Below are 21,814 nucleotides of genomic sequence, written 5' to 3'. Positions count from 1 at the left end.
CCAGCCTGAGCATGTTCTCTGGCAGTCACCTGGCCCAAGAGCAAAGCAAGTAATCAACTCCAGGTTTATTTTGGGGTTGGAGGGTGGTGGGGGTGGGGTGGGGTGGGGGAGGAGATACCTTCTCATTCACTGACAGCCTTTCTCTCTGCTTCCTCTCCTACAGGCTGTCCTGGTTAGCTTGACAATTGTCTTGGGACTTCCAATCAAGGTTCCTCTCTGTGAGAAGGAACATGCCTCCTGCTGGCTTTTTTTTTTTTTTTCTGAGGACTTTTTCCAGAAGGGACCAAAAACATTGTTTCTCTTGTATTCCTGAGAACCGCCTGACTGCTCTGTATTTGCTCAGGAGAGAGTTAGTGAGGCTGTTGCTGGTGCGCTTTGGTGGGGGCGGTCTAGCTGGGAACCACGATGAAGAAGCAGCCTTGGCAAACGAGCCAAGTCGAAATGTCTAATTGACATGTAAACAAGAAATGAAAGCAAAGGCATTTCTATAAAACAGAGCAGGGCAGAGTGATACCAAAAGAGACCCACCTAAGCTGGTGAGAACCCATGAAGTCACAGCAGAAATGCTGAATTCAGAGCTTCTCCTCTGGGCCCCCGGGGAAGGGCTATGGCACACTTTGCTGACCTAATTCTTGGTTTCCTAGAAATTCATCCTCCCTGTGCTCTCAAGCCCTTAGTCCACAACACATAAGCAGGGGTAGCATAAAAGCCATCAGGCTGAGGGTAAGGACATTTGCCTACAGCAGGAGGTGCCTTCAGAAGACAAAGAAGAGAAGCCCACTGTTAATGCTGTTTACAGTAAATATTAAAGAAAAAAATTTACAGAGTAGCAGCTGTCAAGTTTTCCTGATATGTAACAAGGTTTAATTTGTTTTGGGGGCACCGTGGAAGTCTTAACTTGTTTGCTGCTAAATTTTTTTCTTAGTGTTTTTCTTTTTCTTTTTAAGGCTCATGGATTCTCCCCTAACGGATCCTTGAAGTCAGTCACCAGAAGTAGAGAGTATTCAGAAATCCTCTAACATTGTCCCAAGTGAAGGGAGGCCCTGGATGAGGAATCTACATACATTGTTGAGAATCTTATCATGTGTTCAGTCACTTTGGCAAAAAAACAAAATACCACCCCTTCCTCCCAATCTCCTCAAACTAAAAATCGATCAAATGAACTCCCTCCCCAGAAACAAATAGCTTTTAGGTTGGTCATGTAGTTATCAAATATGATTGATGGCATTTGCTGAGAATCTAGTTGGTGCCAGCAAGGCTGGAGGAGAGAGCAGAGAATTTCCTAGACTTAGAGGGTTGTTTTTGGCATTGTCTCCTTAACCAATCACACTAAGACCTCCATGTATTGACAGCTCGAAGATTCCAAGAGAGATAATCTGTTCTAAGATTTGGAAAATAATGATGGAGAATCAGGACATTTCCTGAGGATAAATGGCCAGCTGGAGAGAATTAACTCTCAGCCTTAAGTTCAACCAAGTGCCATTAACCCGCCCAGTCCCTGGGCCCGAGCTAGACCGGTGGCCGAGTTTACAGGACACATGCAATTTCCCTGTGGGGGAACCAGAGTGAGGACGACAATTGTTTGTAAAGAACTTATTTCATAAGTTTGAGACTCTCTGGGAATAGCAAGTGTGACTTGTAGGGAAGGTTAGTGTTGTTTAGTGCTGGTGACTGGAGCTGGCCAGGCCGCTCCAGCAGGCGGCAGGGTGGAGACCTGGCACAAGGCCTCTGTCTGTTCATTGTGCCAACAATCCCTGAGCTCGGTGCCATGAGCTTACTGCAGCTCAGCAGATCTATAATCGCAGGCCAGAAACCTACCTTGGCAACCTTTTGAAACTTCTGTCACAGTCCTTGGAGAAGCGGCAGAGAAGCAACTGAAGTCAGCTAGGGGGGAAAGAGAGGAAAGCGCAGCTGCCTTGGAGCCTTCCTAGAGAAAGAGCTATTACTTTTTGAGGTCTTGGCAATTACACTTCAAAGCCAAGCAGCATAGTCAAAATTTCCCTATTTTCTTTTAATCATTAATGCTACCCTCTATTTGATATTCTTTCAAAGCCCGGCATTCCACAAAGCAAGCGATTAGCAATTCTTACTCCAGAGACAAGCAGAGCAGCAATGGGAAGAAGGAGGTTTCAGTCTTTGCATGGGTTTCCCTCCTGTGACTGGGACGATATTGCTACTTGAGCTCTTTGACTGTAAGTCCAGTGCAATGTATACATCATTTGCATTTTCCCAAAGTCTTAGCAGTCAGAGGGAGCACGTTTTAAATGGTAGAAAAACCTTCACTCCAGCATCACAGCCTTGAAAAACTCACATCTTACTTTTTAAATTAAATGGGGTCTCAAAATGGTATGTCTAAGTATATAAATGGATAACTGGGGGGTACAATTACTTAAAAAAATCATTCCCTCTTGCATTTATAATACATTTTAGAGTGAGCAATGAATATTTTATGCAGAACCCATTTTCAACCCGAAGATGGTTTATATTTAAAATTCTCTATTCAAACGTGTTCCCACAAAGAGAGCGACCCATTGTCAGCTCTCCATTGTTTCCATGTCCAGGCTGCTGTCAGAAGGGAGCATTCGGTGATATTCCAGGAGCGAGTTTTCATTTGTTCAAGAAACTGGTAGAGCCCATTTATGCTAATGTGTTATGCTTAGCTGACCTTTGATTCCACACGTGACTGCACAAGCAAATAACCAGCGAAGATGGACGCTTGGCATTGAGGTCTGGGCTCTGGAGCGGGAGATTCAGGTTAAAATAGGATTTGTTGCTATAGGCTCTTCTTGCTTAGCTTTCACAGAAAATGGCGGGTGTGTGAGTGGTGTGGACAAAGAGAAGGGATAATGTATGCTGAGGGCTGTCATCTGTAGTGGGTGCCCTTGACCTAGCTCCTGTGCTCTGAGGTGTCCTTCCTTTCCCCTGTCCTCTCTTGGGGAAGTTTGGGACCCACTGCTTTTGGTACAAGAATAACTGAGTTGAAAGCTGTCTTTCATCCAGCAAGACCCAGAACACATAAATACCTTCTATCAGAAGCCATCTGACCCTCAGGAGCTAGTTAGTGTTCACTGTATTACAGTCTCTGTAGTATGGACGATGAATTACGAATAAATAGAACTTACAGATTCAGAGAGGGGTAGACCAGAAGGAGCTTTGGAGAGCATTCCGTACAAGGAACTTCTGTTCTCCATAGTCTGGCTGATCAGAAAAGAGCTAGGAAGTGGGGTTCAGCCTCTGCAATAAAAACAGGTCAGCTTTCATTATATATATATATTGTGGTTCTAAGTAGGACTCTTTTTTTAGAGCAAGAACATTCTGTCATCACCCCACCCCACAACCCCTCACTTAAAGCTTTCGAGAACCCCTGGTGACTTCCTTTTATTGACAAGGAACTAGAGGTCTAGAGAAATGCATCGTAGCCGAATGTTGCTGCAAATATGGAGATGCCTATCCAGCCCTGGTTTTCTGGTTTAAACTGGATGGGGTTAACATGTCACTGCCTTTTCTTGAGTCTTCATGTCTGGAAAGCCTTGAACAGAGTGTCAACATCCTGTTACTCTGTTATCTCTTATAATTCTTGGGTGTGTACAGTTAAGCATGTGTGAAATATGTGGGGACTGGCATATGTATGCATGCACGCATGCATGCACGTACTTGCTTGCACCAGGCTATGGGTATGAGAACAGTAAGGCAACAAATCTCTAGACCCTGGGGATCCAGTGGGCTACTTCATAGCTGAGGGGGACAGTGCTTGGAATACGTTTTTTAGCTTTCCATATTATGGCATGTGCTGATGTTGTGGTGGTAGCTCATGATAAATACGGTCCCCAATCCTTTGACCTCTCTGTCACCAACATGACTCTGAAACTCATGGATACTAGAGATCTCTCGGTGCTGAGGGAGGTTATAAGGAGAACGAGAGTTTAGTGTTCTTAGCATTGTACCCAGGCCATTCGTATAGAGCAAGTCAAGGCCCACGTCGACAGGTCACTGTTATCAATTCTGGAATGGTCAAGGTGACATAGTGACTGTTAGGGTCTGAATGTTTTGAACCTTACATTGCTACATTGTTGAACCCTCGATTGCTGACAGGACAGTTATGCCCTCCCACCCCCCACATAACTGGGGGTTCTATCAAGTTCCATTGAGTCCAAGAAACACATCTGCAGGCCTCCTCAAGGCCAGGCACAAGCTGTCAGCCCCTGTGGAGGGAAGACTCTTCGACTTCACTTAGCTCTTGGTGTTCAGCTTTCATTGTAAAAGATCATTCAAACATAATGCTACATGGTTGATGGAAATAAAAGAAAGAATGTTGCTGCCATGGAAATCAGGATGGAGCTTCCTCAAACAAACCAACAAAAAGTAGGATGACCAAATGGTGTGGAAACTCCACCGCTATTCATTCTCTGACTCTGAAATGAGCTAACCAAAGAGAATTTGTTCCATAAACAACCATCAAACCCAGACGCTACTGCAGATGCCAACAAGAGACTGACAGGAGCCTGATAAAGCTGTCTCCTAAGAGGCTCTGTCAGTGCCTGACAAATACAGAAGTGGATGCTCAAAGCCATCCAATGGACGGAGCACAGGGTCCCCAATGAAAGAGCAATGTGAAGCAGTGCTTATTATTCATTATTATTATCATTTGATATTTTCTTTATTTACATTTCAAATGTTATCCCCTTTCCTAGTTTCCCCTCTGAAAATCCCCTATCCCTACTCCCCAACCCACCCATTCCCACTTCCTGGCCCTGGCATTTCCCTATAGTGGGGCATAGAACCTTCATAGGACCAAGGGCCTCTCCTCCCATTGATGACTGACTTAGCCATCCTCTGCTACATATGCAGCTAGAGCCATGAGTCCCACCATGTGTTTTCTTTGATTGGTGATTTAGTTCCAGGGAACTCTGGGGGTACTGGTTAGTTCACATTGTCGTTCCTCCTATGGGGCTGCAAACTCCTTCAGCTCCCTGGGTACTTTCTCTAGCTCTTTCATTGGGGACCCTGTGCTCCGTCCATTGGATGGCTTTGAGCATCCACTTCTGTATTTGTCAGGCACTGACAGAGCCTCTTAGGAGACAGCTTTATCAGGCTCCTGTCAGTCTCTTGTTGGCATCTGCAGTAGCGTCTGGGTTTGATGGTTGTTTATGGAATGGGTCCCCATTAGGGCAGTCTCTGGATGGCCATTCCTTCAGTCCCTGCTCCAGACTTTGTAACTCCTCCCATGGATATTTTGTTCCCCCTTCTGAGAAGGATGGGTGAAGCAGTACTTTAAGAATAACAACATGGAGACAATGTTGATGTCTATCCACAGGTGACCAGAAAAAGACAGCACAGCATCTGTATGCCTGGAATATGACTCAGCCTTTAAACCCAAGAAATTCTACTGCACGCAGCAATATGGATGGATCCCAAACATTCTGACAAAGGGCACTAAGGCAGGAACTGGAGGGTGACTGTTGCCTGATGGCAGTTAGATGCAGGGCTTAGAAATGGTCAAGTTTATAGAATGGAAGAGAGGAATGATGTCGGTAAAAGGAAGAAAAAGAAGCCTCAGTCAGGAAGAAGGAGCTGGGTCTGATGGGTGTCTGTGTAGCTGTAGTCAATAGAGAATGGTGTGCTTCAGCTCTCACTGAAAGGGAGCTCTCCCTTAAGTGGTCTTGTCATGTTAAAAAAAAAGTGTTGACTCCTTAAGTCATTATGAGAACAAAGTTGTTAAGGGGTATAGTGAGGAACATCACTTGTGAGCATGGGAAAACGTGGGCCCTATTGTCCCCCAATATTCTAATTCAAGTGAAGTGAGAGATCCACAGTTTCAGAACATTGTAGATACCTGTTTGGATGTTTTCCTCTGTGTTGTATTAGTGTCTGTTTCCATAGCTACCACCTCCATTCTTGAGGTTGGGTCACTTATAACAAGATTTCTACTTGCCTATAGTCTTGAGGGCTAAAGAGCGTCAGCTGGGTCTGGTGAGGGCCCCCTGGCTGCATTGCACCATGGCACACTGGTTATCACAGGGGATTCATGAGAGAGAGGGAGGTTGCATGGTGGGAGAGAAAGCCACTGGATGTAGAATGACCAGGATTAATCTTTAGTTGTAGTTCATTCCCTAGGAACTGAGATCCCAGGAAAAGCACATCTTCCTTTCTGATGGCAGTCACGTCCCAGAGGGTCATATGGTCATCATGTACCATGGCTCACCTCTTAACCATTGCACACTCTATCCCAGCCTCAGCACAGAGAGGAGGACCAAGCTTCAAACACTTGGGTCCTTTGGGGACAAGACACAAGAAGATCACAGCTGAAGCATAAATGAATGAGGCTCTTGACTGAGATGTACTGCCTGCAGGAAGCCCGATATGCCACTCATGCTTTAATGGAACCCTTGAATCTAACCATGGAATCTTTGCCTGAATGTCCTGTTATGTTTAATGGATTGATGGATGCCAGAAGGCTTGAGGGCATATAGAGCTTTGCATACCTCTTATGGGCAGCCACTGAATATTCATCGCTAGTAGCAGTTTATCAGCACAAGGCTCAAGGAAGGCAACAGAGAACAGTTGAAGAGTAAATCTTCAAACATCATTATGGGACCACGTGGGAAACTGTGATCTGGAATTAGAATTTATACTTGCTTCCTTCTAAGCAAATGCGTGAACTGGACTGCAATGGCTGGGAAACAATGTCAGCCCCAGGCTTCCACACACACATGCACAAATGTACACATGAACCCTCAAACAAGCACACAGGGTTCTCTCTTGAACCCAGAGGACACCAATTTGCCTTGTCTAGCTAGCCAGCTTGACCCAGGGGTCCTCAGTCTTGGCTTCTTCAGGGCTGGAGTAGTGACAGGTGGGTCTCTATAACCATCTAGCGCAAACCTGGTTCCTGATACTTGTGCGGTGAGCATTTTACCCACTGAGCCATCTCCCTAGCCCCAAGGCCAGACTATTTCAAAACAGTTTTTTCCTTGCATTTATGTAGATTGAAGAATTGATTAACTCACACTCTTTGAAGCCCTACTCCAGTTATATTTAAATAATACATATTTGGCTTCTTGTCTTTGTGGAAACAGTGAAGTGTTTTTCTTGACTGGCAACAGCTGCTGCAGCTGTTATTTTTCCATTATATACGACCATAAGAATTTGTCTTCTAGATCTTGTAGTTGTAAGTAGAAGAGCTTTTATTTCCCGAAGAGAATGAAGACTGTTGTTGTTGTTGTTGAAAATGAATTGATCATGTGGCAATTCCCTGTAACAGAGAAACTGTGCTAAGGTTGGAATGTACAATTCCAAAGCGACTCTTGAACCACACAGTCAGAGTTTTGAGCTAAGAGAACCCATAGAGACCATCTACCTTTACACCAGTCTCCCTGAGTTGTAAAACAGGACGCAGAAAGGTCAGGCTATCCACCCACTACCACACAGCAAGTTGTACTAGAATCCTAGTATCTAGCCACAAAGGTAGGAACATTTCATATTTATAGCTTCAACTCCATGATTTCAATTATACACCCATCACTTAAAACCCATGGCGTGGAGTCATTATTTTGCTGAAGCAGAGGGTTGATGCCTGTGTGGGGGTTGTCAATACCCTGAGATGAGTCACTCCCCCGGAGCAGGAGCCTTGCTGACCACTTGGTTTCTCAGACAATTCAGCTACCTTGGTTTCTGCTCCAATGGGGTCGCTTAAATGGGTTGGTTATGTTTTATTGCCTGGCTCATGCAGCAAGCTGTCAATAAAATGTTTCTTAATGAAGGAGTGAATGAAAGAGTACCTTCTATAGAGAAAATGACGTGCTGCTAAGGCCTTCATGGGCCTGCGCCGTCATGATTTCCCAGCTGGGGTGGAGGTGAAGGTCAAACGCAGTTTGTATGAACAGGAAAGATCCTTGGATAAGGGGTGGGGGTGGGGGGGCTGTCTTGATGGTTTCTCCAAAGGGAAAAGCAGAGCTCATAATTTTGTGATTTAAAAGGCAACATTACAATAGAGACTGAAAATTATCGAATCAAATCCCTTCAGTTCTAAACTCGTCCCTGAGATTAACTTGGGAACATTTCGAAATGGCCCAGGCCCCTTTTTGGTCTTTGACGACTTGTTCAATAAATGACTGCTCTAGGGATAAAAACTGTCATGCCTAGATGCTCAGTGGTGTAATGTGATCAAAACTCCCCTTCTGAACACACATACTTGGCTGGGGCAAGACACTGGGCCTCTAGAGTTCCTGGTTTCCTCATCTGTAAAATTGACAGTGACTTCTGCTGTTAGAAAGGTTTTGGGGAGTTCACGGTGAGCCCCTTGGGGAAGATGCGTGGGCCAGATGTGGTGTTCTCTCTCACAGCCTCCCTGAACTCCAGCGCAGAGCCCTCCCCATTTCTGATGCTTGTTAGAGAAATCCCACATCAGCTGCTCAGCCTGAGAGCGTGTTGGGTGGCAGGGAGGACATCCTGTGCCTTTTGTAGTCCGATGCCTGGCGAGTATTTCTCGGAGAAGTAAAATCCCACACAGAAAGAGACAGTTATGATTTCATCTGGAATGTCTGGTTCTGCAGCATGAAGGTACGAGGGATCTCTGCAGTGTGCGAATGCTCTCACTTCCTGTCTTTAGTCCTGGCCAGGCAATAAGGAATTAGAGAACGCTTCTAACTCACGGGATGAGGACTTTTGGCACACCATTGGATTGTGCTGAGAGCTGTCAAGTTGGCATTTCCTGAGTAGGGCTTGGGTTGGCTCACCCTTCAGGAAATCTATACTTTGTTGGGGATGGGGGGCAGCGATGTTTCTAAAGGTTTACAGAGATCTGGTCCTCCTCCCCCATTAAAAGCAGAACTATGGAGTAGAGGAATCAGTAAATACGATGTTTCTGGAAAGGTGAGGGCTCTGTAAGTAGTGTCACGGATGTGGTTCTCCTGCCCTCACCTCACCTGTTGTGAATTCCAGCTTAGCACTTCTGTTATTGTTGATTTTTCTTTCTTGGCTTCACTGAGTGTGTTTATGTCTTGGGAAGGTATTAATTTTAAGTGAGATCCAACTTGGCGTTGCCCTGGTAAGTTGGCTTTCGTCTAACCAATGGCGGTGAACTGAAAGCTAATAGTGACCCTGGACCATGTTGATCTGCAGGTCAGCTTTGCAAGGCCTGTAGACCAAGAGGATCTCCCAGTGGGCAAGGATGGTGGGCTTTGTCTATATCTCCTTTTCTGGATACTTCTTAAGCTATTATCCAAGCCCTTTGCTCTTCTCTCTTGCCACATAGTAGGTTAGTCCTCTGCTCTACAGTAGCCACACCCCTCCTTACTGCTTAGCAAAATACTCAGCTCAGTGTGAAAAAGAGGAGAGAGAAAGAGGTAGGGGGAGGGATGTTGGTTCATGGTGGGTAACAAAGACAAGGCCTTCACTGAGTTTTGCACTGGGTTACATTTTAACTTGTGTATGATGTGGCCACCCCCACAATGTAACAGATCGCTGTTTCAAAGACTAACATCTCAGGGCTTTCGCCAAGCTAAAAATAATACGGATTATAAGAAATTATAGGAGCAGAATTGGAAAAGTACACGGCTCCAAGATTACTTTCCTGCAATAAAGCATTTGCTTGCTACAATGTTTTATTGTTCTGTTCTCCCCAAAGCACGATTTACAATGGCTTCAGTAAAGGCTTTCCAGTCCTTTTGGTAAGTGATCTTTTGTTTATGTGTCTTTTAATTACCCAGATCATTTTTTTTTCCCTTGACTTCAGCTCATCTTAAAAGTTTTCAGAGGCCGTGCCAGGATTGCTTAAGGGGCACCAGGTTTCTCACTAAACTGCCAGAAAATCACTATGTGTTTGTTCTGGGGAATTGTGAAAATAAAATAAAATAAAATAAAAAAATAGGAAGTGTAAGGGAGTGGTCTTTGTAATCATTTCATGGGCCCTAAACCATGCTTTCTTCTTAGCCTAAACCAAAGCTATATATGGTCTGGGGATGAAATAGCCTCATGCCAGAGGTAATTATACCGATGTCTGTCTTGAAGGCTTGACACAGCAAGCTGACATTTCCTAAGTCAAGTCATGTGATGTTGGAGCACCAGGCATGTGCCTGGACCGCTGGCAGTTTTTCCTGTTAAAGACACGGGCCCCTTTAAGAAAAACTGCTTACATCCTTGGAACGTCTCAAAACTTTTCACGGTAAGCAAATTGCAGGCTTTCCTGAGGGCATAGACACAAGCAAATACGCACTCCGAGGGGAGTTTCTGACATTCACTTATGAACGAACGTCATATGGCTGGAAGACACGATGTCTTTGGGAGACTAGAGTCTATTTTTCCCCTCTTTGCTTCTTTACTGTGAATTTGGTCTGAAATCCTATAACATGTTTTTTTGGGGGGGGTGGGGGGAGGGCGGTGAGTGAGTGTGGGCCAAGCGTCCATTGCTTGCCCACTTTCCTATCAGCGGTGGGTCACTGAGTCAAGCATACTTACAGGGCTCTGTGAGGAGGAGGTGCCAGCAGGCTGGAGGGTGGGGCTTGCTGGCCTGGGGCTCAGCCTTCCACTGGCTTCTCTGTTGTCTCTGGTGCCCTGCCTAGTCTTGTCCTGCCACCACAGGAATGATAACACATGAACTCACAGAGACTATGATGGCATGCCACATAGGACCTGCCACAGGTTCAGATCAGTGCACAGGTTCCACTCCTAACCACATCCTACTTTCTAGAGCCCAAAGCTTTGCTAATCATAGAGAGGAGAGGGAGCCCCGATAAACAGACTCTCCTTGCTATTATCAAACGCTCGTGAAATACTTGCTCTGTGTCAGGTTCTGGACTTTACACGCACCGATTATCAATATGCCCTGTTGGCAAGCTGGTAAATACAGGTTCAGAGTTGGATAGTTTTCCTACAATGACTATCTCTGGTGAGCCTCTCATTGCTGTAGGACCATAGCTATCTTGTCATCTTCGCTGTTAGACATCATGGCTCTTATCTGGAATCCATGTCTTCGAACTGTAGACAACTTGGGCTGGGCAGGGCCAGCTTAAACCCTTGGTCTGCAGAGCCAGCCTAGATCTACTGTTGCTTGTTTCAATGTGCCCCTGGTCTGGTGACAGCAGGGGGTTGATCCTACAACATTAAATGTCTGCATCTCTTTTGTATCGTAGAAGAAGAAACCATCAGTATAACTCTGGAAGTTCAAGAGTGTAGACTCCGCAGATACTCGCCGTTGACTTTATAGATGAACATAGAGTAGACATTTTAGTCTGAAAGACTTCTTTTTTTTATATTCTAGATGTAGTAAGTAATTCTGTGTCTTTTACTAAACTTAGCCCAGAATTAATCGAGGTCAGACCTGTGTCCTTCTGTCTGTCCCCTGCTCAGTTCACTAGTGGATTAGCTGCACTTGTCCATTGCCAACTGTCCTTTCACACTTGAGGGCACTCCCACACTACAACACTTGAGATTCACCCTAATTCCCCAGTCTCTGCCAGTCCCCTTCAACCTGGCTAATCCTCATGCCTGAACCCTCTCTGCTGTTAAACAAACACCCCGCCTTGTAGATCTCTACTTTTGCTAATCTTAAATGTGACACCTGCATCCCATCCTTTTACATGTGGCCTGGTGGAAGTTTCTAGGTGGATAGCTCTGGGTGACCATGCCTCTGCAGTATTACCTGTGAGGTGGAGATTTGCCAGATTTACAATTTGCCAGAGCAAGTGGCTATAGGAACTGTACAGTATAGCCTGTCTCACACAAGCATTTCTATTGAGTTCAGGGTTTGGGTATTACAATGGTGTAAGATCAGTGTTCATTCAAGAACTATACTTAGATTTTGGAGTTTCCCCCACTGGACTAGTGACATGTGGACCCCCATTCTCTCCTTACACTGGGTAGTTTCAATGAGCTGTAGCTCCTTGTGCACCAGATGTAAACACTGGGTATTCTACAGTGTTCTGTGTGGTTGAGTGACAATGTCCAAGTGAGTGGTATTAAGTGGGTTGTTTGGCTTGCAATAGCTCCAGTCCATGCTGCTTTCTTGGGACCTTCTGTATAACAAGAGTCATCCTGTCTTGCTCCTGCACTCCCCTCTCCCCCCCACACACACTCTGAGTAGAGAACCTTGCATCGCATTGTGGCTCTGAGTCCTTGGCTCTGTGATCTCATGAAGGAGAAGAGAGCCTAGAGGCTTAGCATATTCTATTTTTGTTGTAACACTGAGACCTTGTGCAACTTAAGACAACGAGCAGTTTGCTCTAGACTCTGGAACCCTATCCTTGACTTTCAAGCCCCCTCAAAGAATAAATTGAACCTAACACTCTTGATAGCTTTCTCTAGCTCTCCATCTAAGAGCAAGTAAGCTAATTCGTTTTAGACTAACGGACAGAGCCAAGGTCAAGAGGTCACCTGGATCCCCAGCTCTGCACACTTCCTTCATTCTGTGGGTTGAGTCTGACAATTGCAATGACCTCACTGTGGTGAGAACAGATTCTTGTTCGACTTCATCACACTTTCATCAGAGCCAAGGAGGGCCTCAGTGTCTTCTGACCTGTTCAGGTTTGATTGCCTCTGCTTTGAGGCTTAGGGATTTATTAGCCAGCTGAGCACTCACCAGGAACCTCCGTGACGGGAGCCGTGGGCCAAAGTCACAAGGTGCTCTTTCTGTCCCACCGGAACCCAGTTGTCTGTCTGGCTCTGTAGAAAAACATATTTGTGACAGAGCGAGGTACTGTGGCCTATCAGAAGGCTGATGACTCGCACAGTGGATTGGTCCCACTTTAATTCACAGGACATGCCTGGCCACTAGTGTGTCTGGCTGGCAGCAAGACATTCTTCATTATGGGACTTTGACTTGATTGCTTCAGAGCCTTGCACTCTCCAGTTGCCTTTCAGGTTTTACAAGGTGCTGCATCCTTCTAATGTCTTCTGGGAAGCAAGATCTTCCCCTAGCAATGGGGTCCTCCCCTGGGCAATGGGGTCCTCCCCTGGGCAGTGAGATCCTCCGCTGGGCAGTGGGGTTCACCTGTTCCCACTACAGAAAACACAATAACGTATAGAGAGCTGGGGCAATTGTGAATCACAGCAGTTAATGTCAAATTGGTGGGGCAGCGATCCAGTGAAGTTCATAACCACACAGTACAACCCCGAGGCTGGAATGCTGTCTCAACCATTTCTAATGGCAGGGTCATAAAAACATAAAACTGAAGACCTCTTTCAGAGAGAGAGAGAGGGAGCAATAAATGGAATTCATGTGGGTGACCAAACCTCTTAACGAGGACTAGACCGGACACCCAGTTTTGTTTTGGGACAGCATTGCCTTAGTCAGGACTGGGCCACACCCCTCTCTGTTTCTCCCCAACCTCTCCCCACCCTGGCTTCCTAATTTTACTGCAGAGGATGAGTTTGCTGGGCTGCTAGACACTGGTGGTCCACAGCTGCTTAGCTCCAGCCTGGTCCATTTACACGTGAGAATGTGGCACAATACTCCCCCACAATCAGCAGGGTCCCAAGCATTTGCACAGCAGTTCGACCCAGCTGCCTTCCCAGCAGCAGGAAGAACAATGATCAGATGAAGAAACATGCCTGGGAAGTCAGAGAACAGCCCATGCGTGCATGCATTCCCATGGTTGCTTCGTACAGAAGGACAAAGTGGGATACTGCATATTGGCTTCTTCCACTGGGTGTCAAAGGAGCTTGTATCCTAGACACTACCTGTTCAGAAGTTGCCGGGAAAGGAGATGTTGCGACTTGGTGGCCAGAACTGTGGAACGAAATGAAAGTCCAAAGCCAGCAGGACAGCGTCAAGGCTGCCTCCTTCCCCGTTGGAGTTGCTGTTCTTGGGTCCTTTCACAGGACCTGCATGCACGGTTTCCTGGGTAGCCAGACAGTATCCCAGGCATGAGAGTGGATCCACAACTTGAGTTATTTAAGATATGGGATGCTTTCGTGATGTATCTTGTAATTGTTGACGTTGTGGTTCATAAAATAACCATTTCGTTTAAGACTGGAAAGGCCCATGAAAATAAGCAAAGCTGTAAAACATGAAAATGTATATAAGCCTGGAAAGATAAATATATGAAGGTATATAAAGTATATAGGGCTTGGCCGTGGAGGCTGAACATTGCGTGCAGCTGTGTAATTCTGATGGACGGCTAAACGGGCTTTGCCTTAACTGATCAGCACTGACTTGGGCTGTTTGCGATTGAGCCTGATTGTACTGGTTCCTTTAGATTGTGTGGCTCTGGGACAGACTATGGTACATTTTATTTTATAACGTGAGTGCATATATTCAATATTAAATATTGTAATGCTGGATGTGATTCCTGGAGGATACCAGCATTCGCCCACTAGTTGACCTGTTAAGAACCAGCTGAAGCCTGCTCTCCAATTGTGGTCAGAGGCCTGAGTTAAAGAATGTACTTACCCACGCTAGCATCCTATTTAGATGTTTCTGCTTTTAAAACATAACAACGAAAAAAACTCATCTTCAAAGCCGAGGAGCCTCATGCAGTCTTACAGACAGCTGAGTGGCACTGCTCTCTTCTCAGAGCTGAGGTGTGGCCGAGTCCCTCGGTGGCTGCAGGAATGGAGAGGGTTTGAGGCGAGCCAGCTGCAGCTGGTGGCAGGGCAGAAGCAAAAGACTGGGAGGCAATTTGGGTTCTACTCCTAATTTTGCCATGTCCCTTCCTTTGATGTTTGGCCACAGCAGGAACTTGACTACAGTTCTGTCATGTGTGACGCACGAAGGAAATGACGTGGCTCGCGCACCATGATGGGCCCAGGTGGTGTGGAGGTTACTGGTTGTGTTTTTGAGATGAAGTCAGTTCATGGAGACTGAAGTTTGCAAGCCCCTTACTGGACAGTATCAGGGGATTTGGGTTGGAAATGGAATCTGTGGGCCAAGGACCAGGGACTTTCCTCTTCCTGGAGAAGGTATGGAGGCTCTAGAGAAAGGGCCTTTGGGTCACAGAAAATCATTGTGTCTGGCTGATAGAGACCCTTTGTTAATGTTTTTTAATGACATTTGTCCCATTTGGAGGAAGTCTGCAAAGGAGAAACCTGAGGACTTGGTCCTCAGGCAGGGACAGTGCTGTGTAATCTCTAACCTCCAGAAACAGTTCAGAGCTGCTCTGTGTATTTTGTCTCTGGCTCTGGCTACATGACACGCGGTGATCCCATCGAGTGGACAATCAGTTGGGTTCTGGCTGATCCCAAGTGGCTAAGAGGAGAGGGAGGTCTGTCAGCAGAGCTCTGGACTTCACAGAGAAGTGCTTAGGTCCAACTTAATCTGCTTCTTCCTTTCCAATCACAGAATTCCCCTGTGGGTCACAAGAAACGAGGGGTCTTTCGAGCCCCTCGAGAACCAGCCGGTCCCAAACTGGATCTGAAGAGCAAAACACTTGAGCAGATTCCATCGGAGGAGTGGAGGTTGAATGACCCCCAGGGATGAGCCGGCTTGTTCTGTAGCAACTTCCTTGGTTGGGAGCCAGTGGGCTGGGTGCCCGGTATCTGAAAGCTCACAGGATTTAAAGCAGAAAGCTGTATTCCAGAATGTTCTGTGCTTTTCCATGAGTATGGAGGAGTTTTATTCCCTCAAGTTCAAAAATGTAAACCTATGACCTGCCGGGTACTGGACGTAGCATTCATGCCACAGAAAAATAGACTTGACCTAGTAATACAACGTTTGCGGATTAGTGCCATCAGAAGATAAACATCTTAGATTGTAAGCATTGGGTAAGAGTTCTCCCTGCTATTTGATCGTAGACATGGGTTTTTGTTCTAGCTTTTTAAAGATGGTTTACATTTGAAAAGAATTAGGGCAACCCTGTATCTTTGATCAACTCAAAGTCTCTTTAGGGGAAGAGATTTGACACTCTAGTTTTTAACCAGAAATATAAATATGCATCAGCTCACACTCTTCCAAATTAGGCAATATAAACTTAGCATTTTTCATGACATCCAGATGAATAGGAGGCCTGTTTTATGCTTAAAAGCGACTGTCTTTGACCCACTCTTGCATAGGGCCTGTATGTCATTAGTTTTGATAGGACTTGTCAGTAGTTTTTACTTTGACCTGAGCAGAGAGGAATTTTGGTTGTGAGAGTTTGTCTTTCATTTATTTGTACCCAAATTTAATTATGGCTTCACAGGTCAATATCAACATTGTAAGTAGAAAGAAACGTCCTTGAATCATGGGATGGTTCCTCCAATCTAAGATGTGTGGTTAGATCGTGAGTTCAGATGCTCGGAAAGTATCGTTCAGTACTGCTGAGGCAAAGCACCATCTAGACTCCTGGGGGAGGAAGTCTAGACGGGACAAGTGCTCGTCCCCACTTTCTATTGCACACCCATGTACATACCACATACACAGCATACACACTACACACCACACATACACCACACACCATACACACCATACACACCACATACCACACACATCTCACATACCATACACATCACACATACCACACCCCCTCACACACACCACACCCCCTCACACACAAACACACATAGACACACCACACATCTCACACACGCCACATACACACTACATACCATACACACCATATACACCACATACATATACACACCACACACATATCACACATGCACAAAACACACATACACCATACACAGACTACACTCAGACTATACCCCCCACATAAAAACACACCACACATACACCGCACACACAAACATACACACACACACCACACAAACAAACATACCTCCTGACACCACACCCACACCACATCCACAGAACATATACACACCATATACACTACACACTAAACATACATACATACACACACACACAAACACACACCCTCACACACATTCTTTAGGGAAGATGGGCAAGCCATTATATGGCATGACAAGAAGTCTTTCTCTTCATTTCTCTACCACAGAGCTTTAAAGAATTCCTTAGAATGGGGGAAGGGGGGGTCACTCTTGACACCACTTTCCGAACTCTTATGTATAATTTCCTGGATATTGGAGTGTGTCTGTCATTTCTCACTCATTTTCTCCAGCTATTTTGGCAACAACATGTTTAAGACTTACTAAACGGATTAGCCTTGTTAGAGAGTGATGTAAGACCCAGGTGGAAATTGAAGAGATTTGTGGGGCAAAAGAGAAAGAGAAATGTCAGAGCATGTGATTTCTTGGAGGAGCACCAGTGACTAACTTTGCCTGCAATAACTTGGTAGAAGTTTTCTCCTGTTTGGTATGGGGTCAGGGGTAACACTTTTGAGGACCTATGATGCTTTTGTAAGAGTTATCTCACTCATCACCAATTATGCAAATTAGACATAATTATTCAGTTTTCAGACGGTGAGCTTAAATCCAGGAGGGCTGGTAGAGACAAAGCCGGCAGAGCTTCTCCTTAGATCCACGAGTATCTTTTTTTAAGAATTGAAGTGCTTGAATGTGTGGGTTTTACTCAGAATCAATTGAGAGGCAAACATTAACCCACCTCATTTGTCTCCATAACACTGTCTGTTGCAGTCACCTGTTGTGTAAAACCACCAAACCTGGTGGACAAGGTCAACCACAGTTATATTTTTGCTCCTGCATTTGTAATTTGAATAGGGCTGGGGGAAAAAGGGCTTCTCTCTGCTCTGTGGCTGGACTTAGAGCTGGACTGGGTGCTTGCCTCCTCCCACATGGCTTCTGCATGTGGTTTGAGTTTCCACACAAAAATGGTGACTAAGTTCTAAGAACAGGGGTTTCAGGGAGGAGGAGAGGTAGGGGTAGGGGAAGGGGAAGAGGGAGAGGGGAGGGGAGAGGGAGAGAGAATTAGCTCTAGAGAGTCTAGCGAGTTAGGTGGAAGCTAGACTGTTGTTTGTAAAGAAATTTGGAGGTTACAATGCATTACTTGCCCTGCATTGTTATCCTAAGCAAAGATCTTCCTAATGTCCAAGATGGAGAACACAGATCCCATCTTGATAGGGGTGGGCAGGGCTCAAGACACTTATTTTTCTGGAGAGTGAGAGCCTCAGCTCAGCTCATTTAAGAACCAGGCTCTGTTAAATGATCAGGGAGGACTTCATATACTCCCATCAACCCCTGGTGTGTGTGTGTCTGTGTCTGTGTCTGTGTGTGTGTCTGTGTGTGTGTCTGTCTCTCTGTGTGTGTGTTTGTGTATTCTTGCCCATGCAGACATATGTGGGGGACAGTGACTGACATAGGCTGTCTTCCAAAATCACTTCTCCACCTTATTCTTTTGAGTGTTTCACTGACCCTGGACTGTGCCATATAGGCCTGTCTGGCTGCAGTCCCTGGAGTCTGCTTGTCTCTCCCCACACCCAGCCCTATGATCACAGGATTTTACTTAGGTGCTGGTGATCCGAACCCCTTACTCCTACAAGTACTTTAACCCACTGTGTCATCTTAAAGGGGTTGTCTGAAGGTTGTGCGTACCTTGTCAGTGGAAAACTTGTTATCCAGTCACAACTTGGGGTTTTCTAACACCTTCTGAAGAATCAGAAGTCATGGGCAGCCAGAGAAACTTAGAGAGAGAAAGGAAATTGTTATTGAACAAGACAGATGAGTGCGAGCTCTTGGTTATTCCATATCTGACAGACATTTGTAGAAAGCCTGAGTATCAAGCATTGTTCAAATCCCCCAGGAGGTAGCAATGTGTGGTGTACTCCTCTCTCCAGGAACTAAAGGTGGAGGAGGGCACGACGGTTAGAGATACATCTCTGTATTTGTTAAACCATTGCCATTGAACCAAGAAGAGATGTGGAAGCAAAACTCGCAGAGTACAGAGGCCAGCAGAGTGCATTGTGTTATAGGGAGAACTGTGAAAGGCAGAGGAAACTCAACCCCAGCCCTCACTTATCAAAGATGAAGAATCAAGCTCCTTGTGGAAGCAAAGCTGCCAACTCAGCGTTCTTGACTAGAAATCTAGTGCTTTTTTTTTTTCTTTTTCTTTTTTTTTTTTTTTGGTACTGAACTGTGGTGTTTGGAATATAAGAGCATTGGGAGTTCAGTTATTAAAATTTCTTGTGAAGCAGTCTTTATCTCTGAATCCAAAATAATGTAGGTCAAGGTCTTGATTAGATGTGCTAATAGGGACTAGCAGAATATGCAAATATGGGACTAAGAGAGTATGCAAATAATAATGGGACTAGGAGAGTATGCAAATATGGGACTAGGAGAGTATGCAAAGAAGGAGCTAGGAGAGTATGCAAATAATCATGGGACTAGGAGAGTATGCAAATATGTCCTGCTCAGATTGGGCAGAAATCTTAATGGGTCTAAAGGCTTCAGTTTCTGATCTGGTTGAAATTTGACAAGATAACAAGCATTGTGGAGATTTATTCTCATGTTATCACTCTATTTCTTGTGATATCTTGAGGGTTATAGTGAAAATATTGACTAAAAGGCAGACAGAAGGGTATATAACACACCAGTTATCTGCTAATCTATAAATGAACTGTTTTTTATAGAAACTCATATTATGACCATGAAAGTATTGGACCCTGAATATTAAACACATTTCCCTCTACCTGTTCTTTTGTGTTTTATATATTTGCTCCAGGATCCTAAAAGTTTGTCTGAGATAAAGAACAAGGATTACTTAATTTTACTTTGACAGAAGCTTGGGGGTATTTGGCCTAATCTGAAAAGTGCCTAGAAATTCCTAAAATGGACAACTTTTCAGTTAAACTCATTTAAAAAATTGGCATATCAAGAATGGTGAGGGAGGGCGGAGTTCATGTACTCCCACTGCTCCCTGGCATGCGTGCACGTGCGTGCGTGTGTATGTGCGCGTGTGTGCGTGTGCGAGTGTGCGTGCGCATGCGCGTGTGCGTGTGTGTGTGTGTGTGTGTGTGTGTGTGTGTGTGTGTGTGTGTGTGTATATACAAGAAGAATAAAGGAGGTGTCACTCAGCAAATGGTGGGCTGTGTTCATCATCCCTGGGGTGTCAGGTGGATGATGACAGACTTTCCAGAATTATGGATTCTCAATGATATTTCTTGCATCTGGAAATGTTATCCTGAGCACCTACCATCCCAAACTTTATTTTGACTAGTTCTGTAATGAACTGTGCTCTGATTTTCTACGGTGTCCATCTCTCATGCCACTGAGAGCCGAGAAAACCTGTCGCTACTTCATGTGCCTTCCTAAGACTTCCCAAGACAGCTGGATCCCAGCACACCAGACCATTTGAAGATTCTCCTTGTTATAAATAAAATCAAAACAACTTTTATAACAGGATGGCTGCTACGGGCCAGGTATAATATGCTAATTTTCATAGCGAGCTCTATTTTCAAGTACATTTCACAGTTTAGGCTTGGTGAGAAATGCTCAATTCTCACCATGTGAACTCTCAGACTGTTTCGTTGAGCAGTGCAGGCAGAGTTGTCTCGAGAACCTTCAAAGCCAAAATTAAGCGTCCTTCAAGGGAGTGTACATGGGAGGCAGTGCTCTATCTGAGCACCCTCGGTAAGTTTTCCATCTCTGCCGGCCCCGTGTGCTGACGGGAATAGCACGTGGAACATGGTGTCTGTTTGGCTCTGCATAGATGTACAAGAATGTGTGGATAAAAGGTTTAGCTTGTCTGGCATGGACACACTTGTGAGGAGTTTTGAATTCTGTAGCTGACTGGCATAGGAAAAATTTGCTTAGTGGTATAATGAATTTGACTTATAGAGTAGACCCATGGGTGCTTGTGGTAAGATATTCCTTGTCCCCGAATACTGCAGCATTCCATAGATTACCTGACTCAATGACATCTTGTTGCTTTAAGGATAAAACTCCAGACCTTCATGGTAGAAATCTCGAGCCTTCAGGATCTCTGCAGACTAAACCCACATTGTCCTTCCTTCTCTTTTTCTGGACCCATTTTTTGTTTGAACGCCTGTTCTGTCCTTTCTCAAGTTTAGCATTGGTTGATTTCCCTACCCAGAGCTGTCCCCATCTGGGTACTCTAGTTGTCTGTTATTGTGTAGACTTCAGCGTAAACTGTGCTTCTGCCGGGAAGCGGTCCTTCCACATGCTGCATGCTCTGCTCCAACAGAGCTGTCCTGGTGGTATTGATCAGCATGTAATCACTCACCTAAAACGTCACACAACAACGTGGTTGCCCCCTGGTTCTTCAGCAGGACCCTGTGAACACAGCGTGACAGATGTCATTTCCCTGGCTCTGCTCTACTTTCACCATGGAGGGAAGTATCTGGCTACTGAAAACAATCTACAAATAAATATATTATGTAAGGTACGTAGCAGATTGCCTGAGATGTGGCAGCCACCATGTGAAGATCAAAGCATTATATATCTCTATCTACATCTACATCTATACCTATATCTATATCCTATATTTAACTTTTCCACTTTTACAGTGTAGTTAATTTGATTTTACTTTGTGTTTGTTCATCTGGGAATAAAGTTAGGAGGCCACATCTTTGGTTCCTCAAGACCGGATCAACAGAGGCTGGAGAGATGGTTTTGCAGTTCAGAAGGCTGACTTCTCTTCTAGAGGAGCCAAGTTTGATTCCTGACACCAATATGGGGCTTTAAAACTGCCTGCAGCTCCAGTCCTAGGAATCTGATGTCTCTTTAGACACTTCATACAAATGGTGCACAGACATACACACAGATAAAACACTCATACAGATAAAGAAAAGGAAAAGAGTGAGCCAACAGGACATCAACATTGACACATCCCAGCCCCGGGGAAGCATGGCATAAGTATTTTTGAAGACATTGTTTTTGTGCTGAGTTGGTCCATGAGCATTAACAGTGTCAGACTCGTGTCTGTAAAGGAGCCCCAGCCCTCTCTCTCTTCTCTCCTCTCTCTTCCCTCAATACCCTTCAAGGATGGGGGAGAGCGGTGTTGTTT

Source organism: Mus caroli, unplaced genomic scaffold, assembly GCF_978045245.1.
Source record: "Mus caroli unplaced genomic scaffold, Mus_caroli_1 scaffold_16, whole genome shotgun sequence".
Classification (NCBI taxonomy): Eukaryota; Metazoa; Chordata; class Mammalia; order Rodentia; family Muridae; genus Mus; species Mus caroli.
The sequence above is the reverse complement of the archived record's forward strand: the minus strand, read 5'-3'. Positions refer to the sequence as shown.